Below are 12370 nucleotides of genomic sequence, written 5' to 3'. Positions count from 1 at the left end.
GTACGATAGGGGCATTCACAGTATTGAGGATTTGTATATTAATGATAAGTTTGCTAGCTTTGAACAACTATCTAGGAAATTTGATCCCACTAATAACCATTTTTGCAATACTTGCAAATCAGAGATTTTATATATAAAAAGGTTGCTAATTTTCCTACTCACCCCCCTCCTTCCTGTCTGGATTCTATACGAAGGGTCAATGAGATGAAAAAGGAAGAAAATCGTTTATTTACTCACATATCATGGATAGTTGTAACCTGTCTATTTCATACATATGAGAACAGTGGGAGAATGATTTGGGTGCCCAGCTGTCTGACGAAGAGTGGGATACACTCAAAAAAATGAATGAGGTGGATTGTTCAGTGTATATTACTTATTTATTTTCATTTTACTTAAAATATATGTTTTTGTTAAGTTAACATATGTTTTTCTAATCAAGTCTACGTAATTGTGTCTATTATTCACTGTACATAATACTAATGTGTTACTTGATGGCATAACATTTAAGTTAAGTCAATTAGGATCGGTATACTTTGTAAATCCACAAGGTGGCAGTAATGCAAAAACAGTTGTAATGAAACCGCGAAGAACAAGAAGGTTTCACGGCTTGGGCCTGCTCATGCGCAAGACTTCAAATCTAACTCAAAAACGTTGTTTTGGCGCCAAGCTGCTGCTTCTTTGAGAGGTAAGACCACTTTTTTCTTTGACTATGTTGTTTAGTATCTACATGTCGAGCATGGTTATATTTTGCGTTTGTCTTACAAGACATGTTATATGCGCTTGTTCTACATTAGTTTTACTGGGTCATGGACATGCTTATTTTGTGGACTGTGTAAGAAACATTTTTATTGTTTTTTGTTTTATTAAGGGATTAGCTACAGGGGTTCATGGGGTTATTTTTTCAAGGGGTTATTTTTTCATTTGCTTTCTTGGGATTCTTTTACTGTAATCCGAGAGTCATAAATATCGAATAGGATAGCAAGGATAGCATAAAGTGACATTTAAAATCCAAAAAGTCGAGGGCGAAAGCCACTGTGACACCATTGTTATGCTCTGTCAGTAATCTGTATTATGTAAAAATGCTCTGTAAATATAGCATGTTTCCTAGCGGAGTTATACAAATCAACATAGTCATAAATTACAGTTTGTTAAATCACACACTTAATTTTTTTAAATAAAATTATTCACGACATATGAGTGGACAGACAATGGAGGTCGACAGACCTGGTGATAATTGCTTCTATAGAAAGTTAGCACAGCAGTGTCAATCTCTTGCTTTTCTTCTGAGTAGTATTTTATTTAGTTGTAATTCAATCAATAATTTGCTTCTTGAAATTAAGTAATGAATTTCTTGTTTTACTTTATAAATTTCAGATCCTGGCCTTTACCTGCTCCCTCCTATACTGATGTGGTGTATGTGGTACTGCTGAGCTTGTATGTGGTATGTGAACTGTTATACTTTTAAAAACAAAACTGTTTTATAAGTTAAGTTTTCTTTAGTGACCCATCCCATGCCCCTGTTATTTCTTCTTCAGATCTGAACCATTGTAAAGGTTGCAGTTCAAGGCCCTGAGGTATGAAATTCTTTTCAGATCAGCTGTGATCAATATTTTTTGGAACTTGATAAATAACAATAAAAGCTGTAATGGCTCCATTAGCATTTTGTGTAAATGTTTGTGTTAAAATTATAGCTTTAATGAGGTCTTTCTACATTAGTTTTAGTTATAAAGTATGTATATGTGTACATATAGTATGTATATTTACAGTACAGTATGTTGTGTTTGTTGACATGTTTTCAGGTGGAAGCAGAATTTGTGAGGATTACTACTGCTCCACTTGTTCCAAGGCTTTTTGCACAACTTGACCAATACACTGACCAGCTCATAAAAGTCTTCAAGAAAAAAGGAGGCGCTGCAGTGAAGAAAATTAGACAAATTTTGGCCCCAGCCACAAAGGTGCGTTATTCAGTTGGTAGCAAAATATTATGGCTAACTAGATCACTTTCAACTTTAAACAGCTAGTGTATGGTAGCTGCACAGTGTACTTACATTTATATTAAGCAAGACAAAGTTTGGTACTCAAAACTTTGGAAAATTAAAATTACCTAAACATAAGTAAAATCTGATCCCTCAATTTTGGGTTAAACCATAAGTGAATGTTTTTATGTTAAAGATCAGTTTTTGAATGCAAAAAAGATGATGTATTAGTTTGTCTTTACCTCTATTATGGACATATATAATGTGGTGGAAACCCTACCCAACAGGTTAACTATTCATGTCCATGTGATGATTAGTTGGTCTTGTGTACATGTCTATCTGTGCAGTGGATATGTCATTCATTTTGCGTATAATGTGAGTTTGTGTCATCCTAAAGTATTTCTGTTTTCTCTTCCTGTATCTCTGCCACTCTCTACAGAAGCAAACTATTGAAAAGGCGAGGGAGTGTGTCCTCAGGGCACTACCTTTTTACCTGAATGCAGACCCAAGCATCCTCTTCAAAGAATAATTGGTTGGTAATTTTAGTTTAGTTTTTTATCTGTATTAAACCAAATTTTGAATAACTAATGTTGTTGCATGTTGTAGTGTTGTTGTTGTAATTTGCATGGAACCTGTTTAAATGTTTTGGGGAATCTTCTTGTATACCCAAACTATTTATATTTATTGTTGAATCTGTCTAAAATAGTGGCGCACTGGGGTGCATGTTCCTAATATTGTGTTTACTTCATTAAAGGGTAGCTTAGGCTTTTCTTTTTTAAACTGGATGCCATTTTTCTATGTTTTTGTGTCTAAGCTACAGCTACAGCTGTTCAGAGGGAGCTGGAACAAATTACCCTTGCTATCTTTACCATCGAAAGAGCAGATGCCAGCACTCCTCCAGCCGATGTGGATATAACCATTTAGGGTGTTCTGCATGACCTGGAAGACATGGACTCTGCATGTGCACTCTTAATGGGTGGGATATATGCACTGAATCTCAGTTAACCTCGAGACTGAAAGCTTTCTTTGAAGTACTTCAGAAGCTCTTCCTTCATCTGTATGTCAGCAGACTCTTGACCAAGGTACAGATACTCAAGAATAAACTGAATGAATAAGCCAACCCTTAATTTGGATGATTAATGTTCTGTCAGATGGACAGAAGTTTTTCGGAGGCTAAATGGGAATAAAACGGTAATTTGTTGAAAATAACAGATAAAGGGAAAATTACATTTAGGAGAAATTTTGAAAAGTTTGTAAACTACTACAATTTGAGAGATTTTACTCTTGTGGGGGGGGTAGTAAGAGACAATCAAAAGTATTGAGATTTAAAGGATTTAATTGAGAGATGATACTGCACCAGAAATGTTGAAGGGTGGTGTGTATATTAGCGTTCAAGGCATATTGTTATGAGGTGGAAATATGTTCATATTCTGTTTGTGTTACATTGTGTGCATTGTAAAGGTAATTGCAATACATACTAAGAATAAGGATAAGTTAGGAATGCAGGATGAATGTATATTCTGCGGACTTTTAAAGACGAACAATTGTTTCCATGTTAAAATGTTTACAACCCAAGTTTTTTGCCCAAACACTGGTAAAATAAACGTTGAGCGTGGCAAGTGTTAAATGGTTACTGTTGTGCTGTTGCAAAAAAACTGAACGATGACAAGCTGTTTTATTGTTAGACAATAATGCTGGCATGTTTTATTAAAGTTTTATTTGGGATGGTGATATAATTTTCTGTGATTGCTAATATCAGTGGACTATTTATTGTTATTATTATTATTATTATTATTATTATTACAACATTAATTTTTTTAATTGTGGCTGTGGAGGTGGACACTTCACTTTGCATTGTTAAAGGAAAGCACTTCATTGGCGTTTTGTTACTGGACTGACCCTAAGCAATCATTGCAAATCGCAACTTTGCTATTCATTTTAGACACTTAAAGAAACAAACACTCCACAGACCTTACTAGCATCACATGTGCATAACTCAAATGTCATCTTATCAACATGTTATGTGGTCTTCAATGTTTTTTTCTCCTATTTCTGGCAGATACAGACATTTAACTTAAAGTCTTGATGTTGCATCTGTCTACATACTGTTAGTTACTAACCCTAATGAGCTGTTGTGTTTTGTTTCGGACTGGGTTTACTCAAATGCTCACTGAATGTGTTGGCAATAAAAGAAATTTAAAAAAATAAGATGGATGTACTTAATTCATTTGTGTGGAACCTGTTGACAAAATAGATTTATGTAAAACTAATTAGTAAAGCACAAGGTGGCTGAAAATATAATATTTGAATTAATCTAACTTAAATTTAACATTTTACTGCCACAAATAAGAAATGTGTTGAAGTAACTAATCTAAACTATCTAACCTGTAAATATATGATTTATGTTCATACAACATAACTTGATTTAGTTAGTCTTAAATATCTCTTGTTAATCTTAAGTAGTTTTTAAAAATTAGATGAACTAAAGATTTTTGCTTTAAACTAACACAATGCAATTTCGTGGAACCTGTTGACAAAATAATTTTAATTAAAGTCAACGTTTCATTTTTTTGAGTGTATGGCTCTTACCAGGGTCCACTCATCTTCTATATGTTCAAGACACTCCCTAATACAATTAAGTGTTACACCGGTTACATTTCTCAAAAGCTAAACTAGCAAAACTATTTCCAAACATAGACCCATCATGTGATAAATGCAAACAGACTCCAGCTACTTCCCTTCATATGTTTTGGTCCTGTCCGAAAATTGCTCCTTTCTGGTCATCATTTTTTGAAGTCATCTCTAAAGCCTATGCCTATAATATCTCGCCTTCCCCCTTGGTGGCAATTTTTGGTTGTTTCTCTGGTATAGCGACTTCTGTTCCCCCTGCCCATTTACAGAGGGTCATTGCCTTTTTGTCATTATTAGCGAGACGCCTGATTTTATTTAACTGGAAGTCTACTACTGCTCCATCACACCACCACTGGAAAAGGGATGTTATGCAACAATCAACAATCTACCTGGTCTGGAACTGTAACCTTGAATGTTGTTGTTTGCCCTAGAACAGTCCTGTAAAAACAATTGCAATTGTTTTCTCATGAGAGGTCCACTGCCTTTTTTGTTTGTTTGTTTGTTTCTCTTTTCCTGTCTTGGTATTATCTGTCTTTATGATTTGTGGGGATTGTGGTTTTGTGGTTATCTGCCGCGGACCTGTTTCATAGTTGTCTATACGAAATCGTTGCAAAAGTGCATCCTTACCTAATGTCTACTCTGTTACTCATTTATATTAAGTTTAGAAATCTAGTTGGTATTGTTATGGCAAGTAACCTTCAGTAATAGTAATGAATAACACAGCAATAGTACATTCATGTAGTTGTAAAAAGCTTAATATATTAAGTAATCGAAAAGTATTCAGAATATTGTCTGTGAAGGTTCTCGGTCATCGTAGTCTAAGGAGCTTGGAAAGAAAAGCGTCTGGACTTCTTTGAGTTGCTTGAAGACGTTTCACCTCTTCTTCCGTTCTAAGGGTCAAATGGTGGCGTCCCAGATTTAAACCCAGTGGGAGTTTCCCCCCCAAAGAGGGACAAAGGACCCCCTGATGATCCTCTACCTAATCACATGAGCCAAGGTGTGAAAGCGAGTGTGGGTCACAATCAGCCAGTGTTTCGGGTGAGCTCATTGTGAAACCTGTCCCCACCCTATCATGTGATTTCCTGAGGTCAGATGGCCTCCTTGGAAGACAGGACCAACTTCACACCCGATCAGATTTGCACACTGTCAGACCTCTGCCTCACAACTACATTTTTCAAATACAACAAGAGTTTCTACAGACAAAAACATGGCTGTGCCATGGGCTTCCCGTGTCACCTATTATAGCCAACCTTTACATGGAGGAAGTGGAAAGAAAGGCTCTTGGCTCTTTTAAAGGGAGAGTACCCAGCCACTGGTACAGATATGTAGATGACACCTGGGTCAAAATCAAAAGACAATAAGTGGAATCCTTCACTGTGCACATTAACGCCATGGATAAAAACATCAAGTTCAACAGGGAAGACACAAAGGTCAACTGTTTGCCTTTCCTGGACTGCACTGTGGACATTGAAGAGAATGGCAACCTCAACATTGAAGTTTACCGGAAGCCCACACACACACGGACCAGTACCTCCTCTTTGACTCCCATCACCCTCTGGAACACAAACTTGGGGTAATCAGGACCCTACACCACCGAGCAGAACATGTTCCCTCTAAGCCTGAAGGGAAAAAGAAGGAACACACATGTAAATGAAGAACTTAAAACATGCGGTTATCCTAATTGGGCGTTCATAAAGTCAGCAAAGATGCACAGAAAAGAAGATCAGACACCAGCGAGGGAGGATAAGAAAGACAAACGCAACAACATTGTCTTCCCCTATGTAGCCGGTGTATCAGAGAAACTCAGGAGAGTTTTCTCATGACATCCCAGTGTACTTCAGACCCAGCAACACACTCAGAAACTGGTTCACCCGAAAGAAAAAAACTCCTAAACACAAACTTAACAATGTGGTGTATGCTGTACAGTGTAGCGAGGAATGCCCAAACCTCTACATTGGAGAGACCAAACAGCCACTTCACAAGCGCATGGCACAACATAGAAGAGCCACCTCCACAGGACAAGACTCAGCAGTTCATCTGCATCTAAAGGACAAAGGTCACTCTTTCGAGGATGCCAATGTTCACATTTTGGACAGAGGACAGATGGTTTGAAAGAAGAGTGAAAGAAGCCATTTACGTCCACTGTGAGTGACCATCTTTGAACAGAGGCTGTGGTTTATGACACCAACTGTCTGCCATCTATAATCCAGTTTTGAAATCCCTTCCCAGACGCCTCAACGCCCACTCACATCCTGGGCCATCTGACCTCAGGAAATCACATGATAGGGTGGGGACAGGTTTCACAATGAGCTTACCCGAAACACTGGCTGATTGTGACCCACACCCGCTTTGACACCTTGGCTCATGTGATTAGGTAGAGGATCATCAGGGGGTCCTTTGTCCCCCTTTGGGGGGAAACTCCCACTGGGTTTAAATCTGGAACTCCACCATTTGACCCTTAGAACGGAAGAAGCTTCTTGGATGAGAGGTGAAATGTCTTCAAGCAACTCAAAGAAGTCCAGACGCTTTTATTTCCAAGCTCCTTAGACTATTCAGAATATTCTACTCTCATTGAGTAACGTAACAGAATACGTTACAAAATGAAAGACCGCGGAGTCCTTGAGGGAGCTCTTCTGTGTGATGAGCCACTGAAGAAGTCACGAAATGTTCCTCCCACTGAACAGGCTACATCCAGATGAACAGAATCAAGTTTTGGGGGTTTCTGAGATATGCATTCGAGTATTCATGAATGGTTAAAAAATGCTTAATTGCTGATAATGGCTGCAGGCACCACTGGAAAACTTGGTCATCTGCCTACTGTTATTGTCATTATTATGAGATACATTTCAAAAGCATATATGTAAACTATGATTAGGTATTATAAATTTTATTGCAGATGTAGTTTGTGAGAGAAAACAAATGCAGGACAATCCTATAAATGCTGTAAGAGTTTTGGGTGTATGGTTAGCTGTTACATTTAATAAATTTAGTTTAATACATATTTGTACTTACTCTTTACCCGCAGAGTGATGGTTGCTCGTCGTGTCTGACCTCCAGCGAAACGTGCATAACATATCAGCGATCTTCCATCATCATTAGCTGATGCTGTAAATGTCAGTGTGGAGACAGTCCTTCACAGAGCCCCCCTTGATAACTTGCTAGTATCAGAAGAGGCTGGCATATTACCATAATTCCATGTCAGAGTTGGAATATTTCGATTGCATGTGTATGAAACAGCGCAGGTTACTGTACTTTGATCTCCCTCCAGAAATTCATATGATGCAGAGCCGACAGTCAGCCTTGAAATGGAGCCTGGATACAATTAAAAATGGTTAAATATCAAAGATGGTGTCGGATAAAATGCAATTTACTTTCACCACTTACAATTTGAGGTTAAGGTTTTAGATGCTGATGCGGAGCGACCACCACGGTGTTCCACATAGCACTCCAGAATTTGATATTCTTTCTCTATGAACAGAGTGGTTGTCACCATAGTTTTGGATCTTCCATCAGATAGAGGACTATGAGTTAGACGTTCGTTTCGCAGTGGGATGTTGAGCCTCAGACTTGTCCCTCTTATCCCCCAAGTGTGGTAAACACTGCATTGCACTGTTACAGACTGCCCAACCACCGTGTTTCCAAAGATCTCGATAACCGGTGGATCTGCTGTGCCGTAAATCATAAAATGTGAAGATTTACATAATCATATAACAACATAGTGATCAATTTATAGTGAAATCTTAAATTATTTACCTACCCACTACTTCAACTGTTACAGTTGTGTCATAGAAAGGGTAGGTTCTCCATCCAACATTTTCAGGATCCACCCAGGAATAAAGCTTCTGACTGTGATCAGCCAGGGTCACTGGGTCAATCAACAGACTACATGTCTGATGGTGTGAAGTAGTATATACACGTGTTCTTCCTTTAAACGTGTCCAACACATCATTCCAGTTGTCATATACTATTGGATATCCTCGGCTCACATATTGAAACCACACTACACGATCTGGTCTTTTAGGTGGATACTAATAGTAATCATAACTGCAAGGGATAACAAGACAGGAACCCAACAATCCTTTGATATTTTTGGCATTGCTATCTGCCAAGCACTGGAGCTGCACAAAATATATCCTGTAAGAGAACCATGATACAATGAGGGAAACTGAAATATAAAACACACACACACACACACACACGGGGGGGGGGACAAAAAAAACAACCACATTCTTTACATAACATTAATTCCCCCCATTCGAAAAATGGAGAATGCAACATTTTTAAACTACAATTCTGAGTTTCTTTTCCTGAATTTTTTTTTTTCCAATAAAAAAAACCATCAGTTGATATTACTTCAGCAAAAAGGAAAAAAAAAAAAAAAAAAAATATAGTGATTGACTTACCAACACAGATGAATAGTCATGAAGCGTTTTCATACAAGTAACACTAAAAAATGCAGCTTTTTAAGCACCCAGTGTGGGCGGAGGGTATGATTTTCCACCCACAAGTGGGGAAAAGCTCTAAAACCTAACGGTGTGTGTCAGGTTGAATAAACTATTAAAGTTGTGGTTATTTTCTTAACAAAACAGAATTTAAAAAGCATTTGATTGTTACGTCCCCACATGAAAGCTAGGCGAAGAGGGTGGGGGACAGTAACAGTTGGGTCCAGGTTGAAATGAAAAGAACGCCAGGCAGAGGTATTCAACACAAAATAATTCTTTATTATAATCAATCAACTCAATCATATAAATGGTAACAACAGAAAGAGACAGCACCGCTGCTTTAATGATAACTCAGAGAGATCAGCACAAAGAGAATGGTGACCACTTCAACAAAGAAAACAACTATAAGGCTTCAACAGAAAAAGACAGCAATGCTGCTATTAACGATAACCAGGCAGGCCAAACAAAGTAATGGAGGCCGCCGTCACCTAAGCAAAACCACTACTCTGTTAAGAGCTACTCACAGAGAGCCACGCATGGTGGGGCTGGTCACACACACACAGCAGGCCTTTTCCACACCTAGGCTGGAAACACACTAACCACCACAGAGGAAAATCCACCAGAAGCCTCTCCCCCTGCTCCTACCACTCCACACTGTAGGCAGGAGAATCACACACATAACACGCAACGCGGAGACACCAGAGAAAGCCACCCTCCCACATCCAGTCCATCCCCAGCTTAAATAACCTCAGAGAGGTGATTGCTGACTGGGCCCAGGTGGTAAATGAGGCCAATGAGCAGCAGGTGTGTCCTGGGGAGAGAGAAGAAGCGAGAGAGAGACAGAGGGGTGGAGCAAGAGAGGAGGAGGCGGAGAAAAACACCACACCCACACAAGGGCAGTATCAGGAGGCCCAGCTAGGGCCATTACAACCCCTCCCATAAATACAAACCAGTGGTTTGTCACAGAATGTCCTACCCAGCTTTTAAACATATCACCTACCATGCACCATAGTAACAGTTAGGCATAGCCTCCCAAAACTGCCAAGACCTTTTCGATGTGTCGAAAACGCTGAATGGGGTTGGCTCAATTCCCTTAACATAGTGTCCCAAGTGACAGCCGGACATTTTTTGAGCCATCACATATGGAGAATTCAGCGAATAGCTAGAAGGCCTTTCCGAAACACTTCAGACGCTTCTTCACTAGGTCATGGTGACAGGTATGCTGGTTAGCCAGAGGTGTAGGTTTGAATGTTTGGGTCGTACACAAGGTGTGACACTGCAGGTCATCTGGACCTGAAAGACTGTCAACAGGTGGCCTCTCATACTTAGGTGACCTCTGACATTGGCCAAATGGCACCACTGAGCAATTATGCTCCAATTGTGGCCTAGGACTGGCACCTTTGTCTGCGAACCACGGTTCACTGTTTTGACAGCAGATCGCTTTTGCTTTGATTTGGCTTTCAGACAGCGAGCAATCAGGTGGCCAGGTTTGTGGCAGAAAAACCAGAGCTTTGTTTTGTCTCTTGCCACCATGCCTGTATTAGCATTGTTAGCTGGCACCATCCCAGCCCTCGAGACTGACCGTTTCTGTTTGTAGCCCCCACAATTAGCTATTAAATGGCCAGACTTGAAACAGAAAAAAACAAACACTTACGGTCTGACCTGGGACGAGGCACAGGCACCTCCCCCTTGTGCCTTGCTCACCACTAGCACCACTAGCCTTCGCTAGTGTGTCGCGTCGCTCTTGCTTAATGATACTGGCTTTATGGACGAGTGCGAACTCGTCAGCCAGTGTCGCGGCCTGCTGCAACGTGGAGACTTTCTGTTCATTCAGATATACTGCCATTCGCTCGGAGACGCAGTTTTTAAATTCCTCAATGAGAATTAACTCCCGTACCGAAACTAGGTCTGCAGCTTTATAGGCCGAACACCATCGGTCAAAGAGGACACTCTTTTCCCTTGCGAAATCCAGGAAGGATTGACCCTGCACCTTTTTCAACCCCCGAAATCGCTGCCTACAAGTCTCGGGGACTAGTTCGTAGGCTAACAGGATGGCACTTTTTAGTTTGTCGTAATCCAAACTGCATTCAGCGGACAACGAGGAACAAACGTCCTGTGCCTTGCCCACCAGCTTGCACTGCAGCAGGATGGCCCACGCCTCCCGCGGCCAACGCAAGGCTGTTGCTATCCGCTCAAATGATTCAAAGTAAACCTCCACCTCAGTGTCACGAAACACAGGGACCAGACGACTATTCCTGCCTACATCAAACTGTGCCTCGGTCTGTGACAGCGAGGCCGCCACAGGAGGGGAGGAGGCCTGCTGGAGTTCCAGCTGTCGCAGCTTGACCATAGTCTCCGCCTCCACCTCCTTCAACTCAACCTCCCTGGCCCTAGCCAGTTCCGTGTCCAAACGCCTAAGCTCTATTTCCCTTTTCAGCTGGAACTCCCTCTCAAGCTGCCCCTTTTCCAGCTGGAGACGAGCCAGACGGACTTTGAGCCTAGCATCCTGCTTAGAACCCTCTGATGACTGGGTGGAGAGCGGATCAAAATGGGGCAGCGTCATTGGCCCGCCCTCGGGCAGCCCCTGGCCCACGGGTGTAGACACTGACGGTTCTACGACCTGGCTTGGAACATGAGGCGCTGCACTTGGTCCAGCAGGACCGGGTGTGCTCGGGGGTTCTTGCATTACAACCACCCCCTTCTCCAACAGCCTAGACACCAGAGCAGCCTTCAGCTCTGTTTTGCGTAGAGCAGTGGAGACACTGATCCCGTAATATGTTGCCACCTCCTGCAGATCCCTCTTCCTACAGACATCCAGCACGGCAAGCAACGGCTTTGCCGTAAACCCAGAAATATCAAAAGTGGCCATGAAAACTCAAATCGGCCCGAAACACACAAGTCAACCACCCAATGGCCACACAACCCCTTTACTACACAACCAAAAAAAACAGGCAAAATAAAATGTGTTGTGTCAAGTCAACCATTAATTAAAATACTACCAACCGTCTCCCCAGTCCTGCCTACTCAGAATCCAGCCTCACCTAGCTTCTGGAGCGTACCAGGCTCGAGGCCACTTTAAAGGCAAATCATCGAGTGCCAAAGGCACCGAAAAGCCTACCCCCAACAGAGAATTAATCCCCACCCGGGTTTGCTCCAAAAATAACAAAGGCAAAACAAAAAAACGAGTGTCCGAAGGAAGAGCAAACGCTCAGCTAGACACTCCCCTGTTCTAGCCAGGGAGAGCAGCAGCTAGTCAAATGACCATCACACAACACACAAACACCTGTTCACAATCGTAATTAGCTCAAATCCATTCATTCC

The 12370-nt window shown here is 41.0% G+C and overlaps 1 long non-coding RNA gene across 1 annotated transcript; it reads left to right on the top strand.

Annotated features, from left to right (window-relative positions):
* Positions 1-1588: 1588 nt before the first annotated feature.
* Positions 1589-3174, top strand: LOC112848155 (uncharacterized). The gene is made up of 3 exons (XR_003222106.1): positions 1589-1955; positions 2416-2508; positions 2791-3174. It is a non-coding gene; the product is annotated as an uncharacterized LOC112848155 (long non-coding RNA).
* Positions 3175-12370: the final 9196 nt, after the last annotated feature.

This window comes from Oreochromis niloticus, linkage group LG11, assembly GCF_001858045.2.
Source record: "Oreochromis niloticus isolate F11D_XX linkage group LG11, O_niloticus_UMD_NMBU, whole genome shotgun sequence".
Classification (NCBI taxonomy): Eukaryota; Metazoa; Chordata; class Actinopteri; order Cichliformes; family Cichlidae; genus Oreochromis; species Oreochromis niloticus.
Note: the sequence above shows the minus strand (reverse complement) of the source record. Positions and strands in the feature narration are given on the sequence as shown.